At 33.5% G+C, this 16,949-nt stretch overlaps 1 protein-coding gene and 1 long non-coding RNA gene across 4 annotated transcripts in view; one reads left to right on the forward strand and one right to left on the reverse strand.

The window, feature by feature from the left end:
• LOC140041756 (cell adhesion molecule CEACAM6-like) overlaps positions 1-16,949 on the forward strand; it is a 64,929-nt gene that overhangs the window by 17,563 nt on the left and 30,417 nt on the right. The window lies entirely within an intron of this gene.
• Positions 12,126-16,266, reverse strand: LOC140046744 (uncharacterized). 3 transcript variants are annotated; one of them, XR_011844837.1, is made up of 5 exons: positions 15,964-16,266; positions 15,106-15,178; positions 14,467-14,550; positions 13,820-13,900; positions 12,126-13,208 (listed from the first exon to the last, which is right to left on the reverse strand). It is a non-coding gene; the product is annotated as an uncharacterized lncRNA (long non-coding RNA). The 3 variants fall into 3 exon arrangements; XR_011844838.1 differs by having other exon boundaries at positions 14,471-14,550; positions 15,942-16,266; XR_011844836.1 differs by having other exon boundaries at positions 15,942-16,266.

Below are 16,949 nucleotides of genomic sequence, written 5' to 3' on the forward strand. Positions count from 1 at the left end.
TTTTAATTAAGAAGAGTAGGCTGGAGCTATAGTTGTGTAAATAGGCCTACATATTGAAAGAGCTAAGAGTTTAATTACTATTTATACTCTAGTAGCTAGATCAACTTTCGTATGCACTTTGAGGTCCAGAGAATTTTACTTCAGAAATTGGTTTAGGATGGTCAAACAATCATTATTGGCTTGGTTACACATTTTGAAAATGTGGCGAAAGGTCAAAAGGTCAGGGTGAAAGGTTATCAAACTAAACACCAATAAATCCTTAAATCTCGTCAACCACTGGTCACAGCGAAGTAATTTTAGTCTCAAATTGATCGGAAGGTATACATTTATATTCAGTCTAATGCAGGGTCTAATGGGACATTTTAGTTAAAAATGACCGGAAATGACATTTCTGACCTTTGACCCACAACCCAGGGCATGTATTTATCTCCGTAACTACTGGTCGTAGACACTTGAATTTGGTTTTAAATTGTTCGAAATATATATTTTGTTATTTGTTACACATTTTGAAAAATGTTACAAAAGGTCAAAGGGTCAGGGTCAAGGGTTACAAAGTGCATACGAAAGTTGATCTCTACTGAGTATTATGAATTCAAGAGTTTAAAAAGAAAAAGCGATTTAAAATCTTCGGAAAATACCCACAACTGAGTTATGCACATGCACTCCCACTACCAGCATCACGTTGTCTTAGCTCGCTCCTCGTACGTGTAAATGCTGACGTCATCACTCTCCAAAAATACACCATTTTCCGCCTTGGTCCGTGTGCAAGCGTTAGCGTGGACCTGTATATTTACACCCCTGTACAGAGTAGAGTGTAATATCGTGAACTTTTTTCTCGCGTATGAAGGTTTTTTATATAATGGTATGCAGTATAAACGATAAAAAAAACGATAAACATGATGTTCTTTTATTATTATTTCATAGGCATAACATAAACATGAAATGTCTTGTTCTATGTACACGTCCGAAAAAACGTGTGTGGCGTATTTGGCATTTTATTGATTGATTGATTGATGCGATTACGGCATTCATCATTGTATACTAAATTACATTGAGTTATTCACCCGGCTATAGGGTATATATCTGAGGTTAACAGACCACCAAAGAACAGTCGTACACTAAACACATGCACTATCGAGGAATTTTCGGAGTGCCGCATTACCAAATGTTCATTTCGTTTGAAGTGTTTTTCGATCAAAGTAGTATTATTAGTTCGTCGAAAAAGATCCGTATTAGGATATTTAGGAAGGATTTATTTAAATTTACATTATTATGTGACATTGTTATTAAATGGTTTTATAATAGTAAGATTTGCCAAATTCTGTATTTTACAAAGAAATTCTTGTTCGTAATTTCTGTTACACCTTTTAATTTCTTAACCATGAAAATCTGAGATTGAGCTGTGATAGACATTCTACAGGTGCATGATTGAAATAAAAAATAAAATTACCTGAAAAACATAAATATAGATATATCAATTTCTAACCATTCTTTCTGCGCGTCATGATCACATGGATGGATGATTGCCGGTTTCAATTTATCATGTAGTCTAACTTTTTCCAGTGGTGAAGAGGAATGCGAAGTTAATCGCCCAGTGTGTTATTAATTAAACATTTTAACTTGCCAAAGTTATAGGCCTATTAGTTTCTTTAATAGACGCATTAAGTGCAACGGTACCTATATCGAATCTTGTGGATTAAGCTCCACATATGTGTTATTTCTCCAATTTTATTTTCATTTTATTCAGAGTACTTTAATAAGTTTAAGTACGATGATAATAATAATAATAAACAGTATTTATATAGCGCCTAATGGATCACTGACCCGTCTAGGTGCTTTACATTAGACCTTAACTAATGGTAATAAACTATCCCCCGCCGGACACCATTCCGGTATTTCTTAGTCGAGGATGGAGACAATCAATAATGTGAAAAAAAAAATGTAACTAAGCTTAACTATGCTTAACTAAGGTAAAACTATCCCCCGCCGGACACCATCCCGGTATTTCTGAGTCAAGGTTTCGGGGCCAGAATTAAGAATAGAGAGTAAGGCCCTGTTCAGACCCATGGCGTTAGACCGTTTTAGCGTACAACGTTACTATCTAATACCCTTTTTACACTATCGACTGGGAGAGGAACACGAGTTGAACTCGGAGGCAATTTCCATTTACACTAGCCAAAAAAACTGCGAGATGAACTCGAGTTGCGCCCATTTACACTACATCGATCACCCCGGTGCTGTCAATCAAATCACCATTGCGAGCGCACACGTCGTGGAACTTAACTGACTATGGTTTAAACGTTTAAACACTGGAACATTTCGACAAATCTCATATCAAAACATAATACTCCGAATTTACACACAATTTATTTAATTTTTAATGTAGTCCAGTGTTAAATTTTCTTTGTGGCTATTAAGATTATCATTTATTATTTTAAACATTAACCATTATTTTTCTTTTTGAAATGACTGCATTTCCGCCTTGTAGACTGTGCATAAATCAAATAGGTCTTAAATTGTTAGGTTGGCGTAAAAATAGGGTAGGTATGGTAAGTATTTAAAATAAAAAATGTATTTGTTAATTAGCATAACAATGTATCAATGAAGGAAAATTAATTATTGTATGGTACGTTTTCAGTTCCTAAAAAAGATATCATTTTCATCCATTGAGACAGTCAGTATTATATATTTTTTTCTCTTTTTCAATAATTAGGCCTACATAGAATCGGCCAGGGTAGAGTTACACCAATATTACATTATTTTAAGCATTCTGGTAAGGTAGAATGCACACGAACAATTTCAATATTTTCAGCAAAAAAGAAAAATCACAAATGTTTTTGTGCCTTTAAAAGAAAATAACGAACAGCACAATATATCGAGCAAAAAACCTATTTTGTTTGCATAATATATTGTATTTCTGTGACAACATGTTACATTTTCACGTCAAATGACCTTTAACAGCTCGGTGTTGAACCACAAAAACCGTTTAGGCCTACACTTCGTGTCTCCGGTGTAGATTCGACTACACCGGAGAAGGTACACCGGAAAACATTCAGCTTCGTTTTACCCCGGGGAGAGCACACCGGGGTGGTTGGATTTTCCCATTTACACCAGTCAATAAAAACCACAACACCGGCCCGGTGTACTCACAAGAAAAAAAACGAGGTGTAAACGGCCGTCGGAAGCCTCTATATTCACGACGTCACATATACACACGATGATATCGAGAGCGTGTATATGCCGCCCGATAGTCAGTGAATGATCGACGGCCTGGAAAGATACGCGAAGCGTTGACACTAATACTAATTTATTCAACTAGATGGTACGCTCGCTTCGCTCGCGTACCATCTAGTTCGTGCCCACAGATGGTTCTCGAATACATAGTAATTTCAGCGTAAAAAAAACTGGCGATTTCAAATGTACGTACGGCAGGACTATAAAACATTGTCGTTTACAGAAACAAATAAATAGACACAATGATTTATGTAGTCAACCAAAATTAGCACCTAGAAACTTGTCACAAAAATGAGTTGAAATTTGTTATTTGGACTCATTTAAACAAACCCAATTTTGTTAAATTATTCTTTATATTTCTTTATTATCCAATCATTAACGAAATATTTTTTTTATAGGCCTATGAATAATATATACCACTAATTAGAGTAAAACATATCCGATTTAATACTTTATTAAAACTGTCACTGTCTCATGGTCGATTGAAATAGTAAAGTACATTTAAAGACCACTAATACGTTTATATTTTTGTAATTATTAATTAATACAAACATTGAGAAACAACTGACAGTAATAAAGTATTATATTACATAGCCTATGTAAATACGCGAACGTGATTGGTTGAAACTGCATCACATGACTACCGCTGCGAGGATCGTAAATCGTATATATCCTCGAGAACGATGATATTGACTGTGTAATTTTCGCGTAATAATCGTGTCCCCTGTCATTAATCATATAAATTCTCGAGTACGATGATATTGACTGTGTAATTTTCGTGTGCAACACTCGAGTTTGCCGATAAATAAACAAAAGTCATCTACTCGATCTTGAACTCGGGTGGAATTGTCACTCCATCGCAAGACAACGTTTCATCCGCTGGGCCACAGAATTTGCTTGAAGAAAGTAATCTTCTAAACTATTTAAGCTATGCATACATAGCGCCCTCATTTGTTATAAGTCCACCCTAAATGTGATGAAACACCGTTTGTGATTGGTCAATACTCACGGTAGTAACCTAGTAACTAGTACGCGCTGAACATCCGGTGATTCGGCTCCTCGAAGATCGAGAAGAAGACGACTTGTTTATTCGGCCTATCTGATTATAATATTATTATTAATAGGCTTATTGATGGAAATTCTTCTGTTAATTTAAACGACCTAGGCCTAAGTGAATATTTTATTGCCAAGGAATCATTAATTAGTAATTATCTGTATATTATTCTTCGCAAGGTAAGGACGGTGTCTAGGCAGGCTTGTTTTAAATACAATACAAATACTATAGGAGGCCTAGCCTAGCTTCACCCAACCCAGCAGACTTGTTCTTGGCTATATAATATAACAGATATTGCCTTTTATATCGGTTAAATATAAGATTTGACATCCCCTCGGGAATGATATTAAGTTCTCGGGGAATATATATTTCCCTCAGCTGGCGCTTCGGGAAATATATATTCCCTCGAACTTAATATCATTCCCTCGGGGATGTCAAATCTTATATTTAACCTCTAAGCAGTCAATATCTGTATAATATTATTATGTGTTTATAATCTAAAAGTAGGGGCTACCCACACTCACAGTGATAACATAACGTTTATTAGTATATTTGTTTATATTACATAGCCTATGTAAATACGCGAACGTGATTGGTTGAAACTGCATCACATGACTACCGCTGCGAGGATCGTAAATCGTATATATCCTCGAGAACGATGATATTGACTGTGTAATTTTCGCGTAATAATCGTGTCCCCTGTCATTAATCATATAAATTCTCGAGTACGATGATATTGACTGTGTAATTTTCGTGTGCAACACTCGAGTTTGCCGATAAATAAACAAAAGTCATCTACTCGATCTTGAACTCGGGTGGAATTGTCACTCCATCGCAAGACAACGTTTCATCCGCTGGGCCACGGAATTTGCTTGAAGAAATTAATCTTCTAAACTATTTAAGCTATGCATACATAGCGCCCTCATTTGTTATAAGTCCACCCTAAATGTGATGAAACACCGTTTGTGATTGGTCAATACTCACGGTAGTAACCTAGTAACTAGTACGCGCTGAACATCCGGTGATTCGGCTCCTCGAAGATCGAGAGAAGACGAATTCTTTATTCGGCCTACCTGATTATAATATTATTATTAATAGGCTTATTGATGGAAATTCTTCTGTTAATTTAAACGACCTAGGCCTAAGTGAATATTTTATTGCCAAGGAATCATTAATTAGTAATTATCTGTATATTATTCTTCGCAAGGTAAGGTGTCTAGGCAGGCTTGTTTTAAATACAATACAAATACTATAGGAGGCCTAGGCCTAGCCTAGCTTCACCCAACCCAGCAGACTTGTTCTTGGCTATATAATATAACAGATATTGCCTTTTATATCGGTTAAATATAAGATTTGACATCCCCTCGGGAATGATATTAAGTTCTCGGGGAATATATATTTCCCTCAGCTGGCGCTTCGGGAAATATATATTCCCTCGAACTTAATATCATTCCCTCGGGGATGTCAAATCTTATATTTAACCTCTAAGCAGTCAATATCTGTATAATATTATATCTAACAGTACCAACACACTTTTGATTCAAATAGCGATCAAAAGTGGTTAATACCTATTTGCAGTATTGTATAGCATTACAATACTATTTCTGTTTATTCTCCAAGGGTCTATAAATTTACCTACTTGTGTTCAACCATGGAGGTATGCAATAATTTGGAATGTTCCATTCATCGCAAATCAATACATTTCTATTATACAGATATTGACTGCTTAGAGGTTAAATATAAGATTTGACATCCCCGAGGGAATGATATTAAGTTCGAGGGAATATATATTTTCCGAAGCGCCAGCTGAGGGAAATATATATTCCCCGAGAACTTAATATCATTCCCGAGGGGATGTCAAATCTTATATTTAATCGATATAAAAGGCAATATCTGTTATATTATATAGCCAAGAACAAGTCTGCTGGGTTGGGTGAAGCTAGGCTAGCTAGAGCCTAGGCCTAGGCCTCCTTTATAGTATTTGTATTGTATTTAAAACAAGCCTGCCTAGACACCTTACCTTGCGAAGAATAATATACAGATAATTACTAATTAATGTTTCCTTGGCAATAAAATATTCACTTAGGCCTAGGTCGTTTAAATTAACAGAAGAATTTCCATCAATAAGCCTATTAATAATAAAATATTATAATCAGGTAGGCCGAATAAACAATTCGTCGTCTTCTCGATCTTCGAGGAGCCGAATCACCGGATGTTCAGCGCGTACTAGTTACTAGGTTACTACCGTGAGTTTTGACCAATCATAAACGGTGTTTCATCACATTTAGGGTGGACTTATAACAAATGAGGGCGCTATGTATGCATAGCTTAAATAGTTTAGAAGATTAATTTCTTCAAGCAAATTCCGTGGCCCAGCGGATGAAACGTTGTCTTGCGATGGAGTTACAATTCCACCCGAGTTCTAGATCGAGTAGATGACTTTTGTTTATTTATCGGCAAACTCGAGTGTTGCACACGAAAATTACACAGTCAATATCATCGTACTCGAGAATTTATATGATTAATGACAGGGGACACGATTATTACGCGAAAATTACACAGTCAATATCATCGTTCTCGAGGATATATACGATTTACGATCCTCGCAGCGGTAGTCATGTGATGCAGTTTCAACCAATCACGTTCGCGTATTTACATAGGCTATGTAATATAAACGTATATTAAATCTATCAAAATAGTATTTTTTAAAGAAAATCGGCCTGTATAATTAATCTGTTCTCATCCGGTATTAATTAACTTATTCATTCATTAATTTATTCCTTCCCCGCGAAACCTTGACTCAGAAATACCGGGATGTAGACTTGCCCCAAGTCTGTATTATCTTTTTTTTTTATTTATTTGTTTTTATTTCGACCGCGATTTTTGTCTGAAAATACAGACTTGTGAAACACGTATAGAAATCGATTTGCAGACCGCAAACATCCGATAAGAATGACGTAGTTTATCATACCGTATTTGGCTATATGGGGCGGGCGGTATGTAAATATGGATTTCGAATCAACCAATGATCATTTTGTTTCAAAATTAAAAAGATCGAGTACGTACAGTGCTGAATGTACGATCGAGACTGTTGAAATATAAAATCGTAATGCCAAGCTGTTTTGTTTATTAATTGTTTAGTCCTTGGCCTAGGCCTCTTTCGTAGGTCCTAAATTCGCACGTATGACCTGCCAAATAAAACGCCAATAAAGTAGGCCTACATACCACCACCGACGGCACACAACAACAGGGCTACACCACCACACAGAACAGGACAGGGTCTGGGTGGGAATTAAATCAAAATTATCTCCGCGTAATAAATGATCCATTCAATGTTTGATTTGCGGAGAAGCTAGCCTATCATATCAAGACGAGTTTTCATGTTTTTGGGAAAAATCCCATCAAATGTTACCAGACTACTAGGCATATAAAATAATTTCTAGCCTTCAGAAACTTTCATAAATGTACCCAAGTACATACCATAGCGCATGCGCGTCATCTTAGTTGTTGAGTCTTTGAAATTCTGAAATATGAATATTAAAACGGTGTGCGAGTGAGTAGCCAATCGCATGCAGCTGAAACTAGTCAACCGGATAATCGTATGCACCAAGAATTCTTGGTGTCAAACCACGTGACTTGTGCGTGTTTCCCCAGACGGAGTATCCAAAATCAAGTAGTATACGTATGAAACGCCATATGTGCCAAAATATTTATCTTTTTACTAATATTAAGACAAAACTCCGTCTGGAACCCAGACTAACCGGGATGGTGTCCGGCGGGGGATAGTTTAACCCTAGCTTAAGTTAGTGCATGCTTCATTTAGGCCCTGTTCAGACCCATGGCGTTAGACCGTTTTAGCGTACGACGCTAAAAGAATGTGTGTCTGAACAGTTGGGGATTAGCGTACAACGCGTCGAACAACGGTTGTAGCGTTGTAGTGGAAAACGGTTGATAGTACCGTTTTAGCGTACGACGCTACTGTAAGTCAACGTTGTATCCAATCAGAACGTTTCCTGTTATGACGCGAAACAAGGTTTGACCTAGGCTGACATGCTAGTCAAGTCGCCCCGACACAGTCGCCCCATCGCAAAGTCGCCCCAACGCAAAGTCGCCCCATCGCAAAGTCGCCCTAATACAAAGTCGCCCCATCGCAAAGTCGCCCCAAAACGTTAAAAAAATAGTTTAAAAGTGCGTTGTCGCAATGATACACAAAATAACACGGAACGTGTAGGCATAAAAGGGGAAGCGAGCGTTATGGTTGATTTAGAGGAAGTAGTTTTAGCATACATTGAATATAAATTGACGGGGTTAATTGTTTTGGAATCACCCATCCTCCACAGTACTATTCGTGCTTGTAAAGAGTTGGAAAACAATTTTAATGTGTTAGAATTGTGTAAAGATATTTCTTCGGAAGCGCTGTATTATGTATTAGAACAAATGATGAGCAATAGAAAAATAAATGTCGGCAGACTTGTGACAGGACTCGTTGTATGTATATGTGTTGCGACACAATGTGACACTGAATTGCAGTTAGAAAATGTAAAACGTGTCTCCTGTGGATTTTTCAAGGAAAAGTTTTCGCTATTTGAACTTCGTAATGACGATGAATCGGTTAGTATGTTTCATTTTTTGTTCGTGGGTAGTTTAACAAATATTCTTAAATTATTCATTTTATTTATAATGCGCGTGTTTCGTTTACTAATTTTTTTAATTTTTTAATTTTTTATTTTCATTCAGAATTTGTTTCTGTGTAGGAAGGGAGATGTTTTTTCAGAGTAGTAGCATTTTTAGTGACTGGTATGGTGTTAACGCTTGTTTTTCGTTGAATGTCTTCAGATGTTTCCTCTAGTCATCAAAACAAATTATTATGAACACCATATTGTATTGATCTCTCTAATTAATTTTAGATGTGTTATCATTTATCTAAAATGTATATTTCTCAATAATAACCATTTACTTTATAAATTTTGTAAAAATACATTTATAATATGCCTTCTTATTGAAAGTGTCGTTACATACCGTGCGTCTCAAATTTGTTTTCTTTTTATATATAAAATATAACTACTGTTACAAATACTACTGTTTAAAATAAAAAATAAAAAGTAAACAGAATATTTTTAATCACAATCATTTAATATGTATGTTTGCAATTACATTTAACAAATTCAAAAAACTTCATACACGAGTTAAACAACACGCAAAGATCAAATTTCATTTTTTGTTGTTGATGTTAAAAACAAAATGAATTTCAATACATATTTTATTGTAATACACTTTACAAAATATAATTTTTAATCGCAATCATTTATTATGTATGTTTGCAATTACATTTAACAAATTCAAAAACCTTTTTTCTTTTTTTTTTTAAATAAATTAGAAAAACATCATACACGAATTAAACAACACGCAAAGATAAAATTTCATTTTTTGTTGTTAATGTTAAAAACAAAATTTATTTCAATACACATTCTACTTTAACAGAAAAGAAAAAATTAAGTAAAGTCAAGAAATAAACTTATCATGAATTAAAATAGGAAAACTACTTTTACAAATTTACACTGACATAAATTAAGTCAAAACATAATTTATTTATTTCATTAAACAAATCTATTGCAATACACTTTACAAACAGAAAATAAAACAAATTAAATTAATTCGAAAAATAAAATTATCATGAATTAAAATAGGGTAACTACTTTTACAAATTTATAATAAAAAATAAATATTAAGTGAGATTTTGGTTTACGGGTTATTTTGTTAGGATTAGTTGTTGTTATTTTTTCCAGTCCGATTCCTCGTACCATGCTATCAACTATTTCAAAATTGACTTCCTTTGATTTTTCGAAATTTAAAGTCAAACAGTATGTCTGAATCAAATTTTATACACGTTATTTTTCCAAATCCATTCCCCATTGTTCATCAATAGCACTTACAAGTACCCAGTTTCGTTTGAATTTACGTTGAATGGATTTGTGTAATGTACATGTATCTTGCTTGCTCAGTCAGTCTTGAACTTGTCTCTTGGTAATATTTAAATCGTATTTTACATTTTGATAAAGTCGGTCCACACCACCAAAACTATCAGGATGCTTAGGATCGTAATATACTTTTCTTAAGTACTCATCCATACTCATTACCCTCATTCACCCAAATGAAAATTAAAAAAATAAATAAAATACTTAAATATCACGCAAAGATCAAATTCATTTTCGTTGTTGTTGCTTTTAAAAGAAAAAACACAACCTTTATTTTAACACATATTCTATTTCAATATAATTTACAACCATAATAATAATAAATTTACCGAAAAGAAATAAGAAATATAAAAATATGTAACATTAATTAAAAAAGTGTTAAGATATTATTTTAAATTTGTACAAATTACAATTGGTAAAGAATCTTATTAAAAAGTTCTGAATCATTTGTAATCAACTTTATGGCTTTATCGAACGCATCAACATTTATACAACGTAAATGAAAGTAGTTTAGCGCCCATTTAAAATGGGTAGCGCTATTGTCCACAAGTTTCAATGTCAGAATTGGTCGAAAAAATGTTAGGAGTTGTTCATATCTTGAGCCGTGAAAGTTATAACGTTCAACCATGTCCTTCAGAATGAATATAAATTCTTCTATGAAAACCTTCTCAATTGTTCTCATTATTTCTTTGTACTCAAGTTCGGTAGTTTCTTTCTTAATGTCCGCCTCCAGCACAGGGTTCAGGTACTCTTCCGCAAACACCCCATCTTCTACCTCATCTTCTACATCGGCTTTTCTTGCCAGAAATAGGTGGTAGTCAACTACCGATGACGTGTCGTCGTATACAATCCTCTCCTCTTCAGAAATTATTCTCGATCTATAATGTTCGTCTTCTTCAGTATTAGATACATTATTGAAATCAACGTTCATTGGAGGTGGGGGTTGAATCGCCATTAAACACGTCATATCCCCCATCTCTTCCCTCATCTCTTCCTCCTCCTCTGCTGTAAAATAGGCACCAGTCATAGCTAGTATGTCTTCGTCTTCAAATTCTGAATCACTGCTTATATATATAACATCTTCTTCGACATCAGAGTCCATAGTAAGATCAATGATTTCAATCACGGAACCCATAGTAACTAGTTGTTGGTTTTTGGTCTGTCTTGTCGAGCTCTGTAGCGTTGTAGAATGAGGTAAATATTACAAAATATTCGAGAGTTTATATACAGTCAAAGGATTACATTTGGCATTTACTAAATTTGTTTCAGCCAATTGTCATTGTTGTATTTCCTGTTGGAACATTGTGTCGAAGCGCCGTGTATCTTTTGTTTCATTAAGTAGCTTCCCCAATGTCATTCAATTTAAAAATCCTGTTTTGATTCTAACATTTTCTTCTTCGTCTAAATCACCTCTTTTGTTTCTTGCAATGCGGCAAACACAGCTGTTTCAACCAATGTAAAATAAATAGAAAAAGTCAAGCGCCCTCAATATTGTCAGACGGCGATATGTGCCTGAGCGTGACGCCGCGCGAGTGGTTGAATCTCGTTCAACTTTCGCGACATTTGCAACTTTTATAACTACACTTTAAATTAATTTAATCAATTTCGTCATAAATATTATAAAACCATTTTTATACTATTTGTTAGAAAATAAGATTCTTAATTACCGATTTTTTGGAAATAGTAAGTAATTAAGCATAACAACAAGTTTACGAAATTATTTACACCCGGAAGTTTTAAAAATTAACATCGATCGGCCTAGCAAATGTAAACAATGGAAAGTTTGAAAAAATGCTTGTCAAATTGTACACTTTTTGTTTTTATTCGTAATTTTCATAAATACTTGGAAAATCTAGGTAAAAGTTTGATTATATATGCTTACATGAGACATTGAATTGTTAGGAGGTGACGGTGAAAATCTCAAGAAATTTTCATTTAAAAACTCGACTGTTTTGTTAAATGCGAAACAGCGTATTTGGCGAGAGGTCGATGAACGCGGCTGATAACCGCTCGCTAGGCTGTACGCAACTAGGCCTAGGTTGTAGCTAGGCCTAGTTGGTACGTATAAGTAGTGTAATCATACTATACATCATTTTAATTTACAATAGAATAAATAATAAGCTTAATTATTATCATTGTATTTATTTCAACTGAATATAATTCATCATAAATGTAAAAATTTAGTAAAACTACTAACTACCAGGCCTAGCTAGGCCCTTAAAATTAAAGCCTATACAAAAATACTCAAACTACTGTATGATAAATATAATATAACATTAAAGATTGGTAAAATTAAAATTTCTTCTCTTTTTTGTAGGCAACACAGTTTCACGAAAAGGCTTTACGTTCTACTTGCTTCTGTTGTGGAACAAAATTTAAAGAAAAGGATAAAAAATACAACTTAAAAAATATGAAAACAATCACAAATTTGCACTAAATCTAACAAATGTAAAATTACAACCTATATACATTTATACAACCTGCCATTCGCGAATTTTCAATGGATACTGTATACTACCACGCTAACATTTAAATTAACAGGGCATGGACCAAATTGCTTGGCATGCTACACTTCAACAACAACTATGACCTGGGCCAAAACTACATTCACAAGTGAAAGAACACACTGGCGTTTAAGGGAACAGTTTTTTGTCTGGTACAGCTGCTCCATAATCTGCTTTTCTTCTTTATATCTTCACTCTTTTTGAAAGTTTATACTAACAAATTTAATTAAATGAACATACCTCATAATCAAATAACTGTTTTCTCATCCTATTTATATACATAGTTTAAAAAGCGCCAATTTTCAATTAAGATTACATCATACATTGTATATTTCTATTCAACAAAATTGTCAGAACTTTCTATTATTTAAATGTCTAAGATAGTCAGATCTCGGGTCCATTCTACAGTCACCACAGATTGACTTTTTCATCACAAAATTTCTGAAATTATAAAATGTATTAATGTGTAAATTAAGTATTTTTTAATTCTATAAAAATATCATACAAGTATTTTTAGCAGAATACAGGCATATTGCACCAGGTGTAATACAGCCTAAGCTACATATGCTTGAGCACCATGCTATTGCATTCATGAGAGAATGGAAGGGGGTCTCTGAGCAAGGCGGGGAGCTAATACATGCCAAACTCAACCGTCACAAAACAGCAGTGTGGATTAGAGTCAAACTTAGACTCATCTGATTTTCACATCTCCAATGATACAAAATGAAATAATAAAACCCAACAAATGCAAGAAAGCCAACAAAGAATGATTCATTAACATTAATGATCATAAAATATTGTACATTTTTAAATGTTAAAGGAATATTGCATTGTATTGATTTCCTTTTAACAATGCCTAATGATAATGAATATGTAAAAGTAATACTATAGTATGTCTATATTTCAATTACTAACTAATTACTATTGATTGATAGTACTACTGCTGTACTGTACATGTGTTAGTGATTGATTGTTAAAGTTACAAATTCATAGCATGGTATGGTAAACACAATTTAAAATTTACTAGTTCTTGAACAGTAAAATAAACTTACCTATATAGATGGTAGGTATAGGTATTGGTCCAAATCTGTTTAAAATGTTTTAGCCATTTTGGGTTGCCGCTATATATGTACCTAAAAAATAGTAATAGTAATAGTATAACATTATAATAAGAATTAATTAAAATTAACTTATTAAATTTACTATGGTTGCATACATACTAATTTGAATATGCAGTGATGAGCAAAAACAAATGTTAAAATTCATTATTTATAATAATTGTAATTATTACATACAGGGTAGGCATATATGCCTTATGTCATTGCATAGGGTATATATAACCAGGTATCCTCATAATAAACATTATTTGTAATAAATACTGTAAATATATTAAAAATAAAAATTAATAATAATTAAATAATAATATATAGGCATAGAGCCTCTAGGCCTAATTAGGTAGCCTACTAATACCTAGCCTATTGCTCTAGGCTAGGCTAAATAAGCTCGAAAGCTGCTTCTCTGTAGGCTGCTAGTGCAAGAGAGCACAAGTCTAGCTAGTATATTAAAATAAAAATAGGGCCTATAATATAGGCCTAGCCTACCCAGCCAGTGGTAGTGATTGATTGTTAATATTGAAAATTAATAGCATGGTAAACACAATTTAAAATTTACTAGTTCTTGAGCAATAAAATAAACTTACCTACTGTATATAGATGGTAGGCTGCTAGGTATTGGTCCAAATCTGTTTAAAATGTTTTTGCCACTTCGGGTTGCCGCTATGTACCTAAAAAATAGTAAAACATTATTATAAGAATTACTTAAAATTAGCTTATTAAATTTAATATGTTGCATACATACTAATTTGAATATGCAGTGATGAGCAAAAACGAATGTTAAAATTCATTATTTATAATAATTGTAATTATTACATACAGGGTAGGCATATATGCCTTATGTCATTGCATAGGGTATATATAACCAGGTATTCTCATATGAAACATTATTTAAATAAATACTGTAAATATATTAAACAAAAATTAATAATAATTAAATAATAATAGGCCTATATAGGCGTAGAGCCTAGCCTAATTAGGTAGCCTACTTATACCTAGCCTAATTGCTCTAGGCTAGGCTAAATAAGCTGGAAAGCTGCTTCTCTGTAGGCTGCTGCTAGTGATAGAGAGCACAGGTCTAGCTAGTATATTAAAATAAAAATAGGGCCTATGATATAGGCCTAGCCTACCCAGCCAGTGGTAGTGATTGATTGTTAATATTACAAATTAATAGCATGGTACACAATTTAATATTTGCTACTTCTTGAACAGCAAAATAATCTTACCTATAGGCTATATAGATGGTAGGTATGGTCCAAATCTGCTTAGCCACTTCAGGTTACTGCTCTATATATGTATCTACAATAGTATAACATTAATAATTATTATAACAATTTCATAAAATTAACTTAACTTATTAAATTTAATATGATTGCAGTGATGAGCAAAACCGAATGTTAACATGATGCTTGTCATTATTTATATTGTAATTATTACATACATATAGGCCTATAATATTCCCTATTGCATACATGTTACATAGGGTATATATAATCCTCATAATATTAAATTTACAGTTTTTGTAATGAATACTGTAAATTTAATAAAACTAAAATTAATTATAATGATTAAATAATATTAAAAATATATAGGCCTAGGCGTAGATCCTGGGCCTAATTTTAATTAGGTAGCCTACTAATACCTATTAGGCTAGTAGGCTAGCCTACTCAAGGCCAGGCTAACTAAGCCGGAAAGCTGCTTCTCTGTAGTAGGCTGCTAGAGAACACAGGTCTAGCAAGGGCCTAGTATTAAAATAAAAATAGGGCCTATAATATTGGTATATGCCTACCCTACCCAGCCAGGCATAAATAATTAAAATAATGTAACATTTCCAAACTCATTTGGGTCAGCTGTCACATGAAAGGCAGTGTTGCAACTAGAGTAGACATAAGCCTAAGCCTAAAAATGACACAATTTGAAACGGCCATAGCTCAAAAATTCAACCATCACCTCTCGACCATTACTATGTTATAACATTCACAGATAACTAAATTATCATGCAGTACCAAAGAATTAGAGTGAAAATTACATTTTTTAAAGATACGGACAAACAAACATGTACCTAATTTGGAAATGTCACTCACGTGCGTCAATTGGTCTATGCTTGTAATTTATGGTCCACCCTTCCATTAATTTTCAGCGTTACATTCCTTCTTAAAAACAAAACGACAACGTGCTTGTTTCATCCAGGGACTCTTTAATGAATATTCATATTTTTAGCGACCCTTTATTTTTTTATCTCATTCTCATTGGCTGTTTAAAACATGTCTTTAAATGACGTTTGACTCCACTCTGCACACGTGGATTTGTAAGTAATTGTTTATGTATTGTTACTCCAGCGATACGACTTGTAACGTTGAGGGCGCATGACTTAATTCGTATGTTTGAAACAGCTGTGCAAATTCCTTGAACTGCCATGTCGTTCTCTAATTGAAGTGTTTCTTCCCCTTCATTATTACTTATATTCAAAATACCGTACTGTAAAACAAAATTGTTATATTAGACTAAATATCATATATTATTACCATTTTCAAAATAAATTTATAGAAATAGTAACTTACCATTTCATTACATAATTCGTTCTGATCATCAATTAACTCTTCTATACATCGAATCTGAAAATTAAATAACAAAACCCATGTAACAGACAGAACAAAGAAGTCATTCTTAATAACATTTAGAAAATAATATACGTAAATTTTTGTGTTTTTTTTTTTTTACAAATTGCTTCAACTTACCATTTCATCGTTGTCATTAAGAATTTCTAACAAAAATTCCTCGTTACCGTTAAGACTGCTGTTTTCAAATTCTTGTTCAATACCGGTATGCACGTTAGATGTCGGTATAGTTCAATCAAGACATACTTATTATTTAACTTCATTCATTCTTATCTTTTTGTTTTTTTGTCATTGTTATAATATCCGGAAACAAATTACCCTTATTAATTATATGTGGGTTCGATCGAGACACCTTTAATGAACGTATTATTTATTTTTTAATTAACTCCTGCACGTGCATACATAAGTATCTCTTTTTAAAATTTCCGACAATACATGACGTCATGTAATCA

The sequence above is a fragment of the Antedon mediterranea genome, chromosome 1 (genome assembly GCF_964355755.1).
Source record: "Antedon mediterranea chromosome 1, ecAntMedi1.1, whole genome shotgun sequence".
In the NCBI taxonomy this organism is placed as follows: domain Eukaryota; kingdom Metazoa; phylum Echinodermata; class Crinoidea; order Comatulida; family Antedonidae; genus Antedon; species Antedon mediterranea.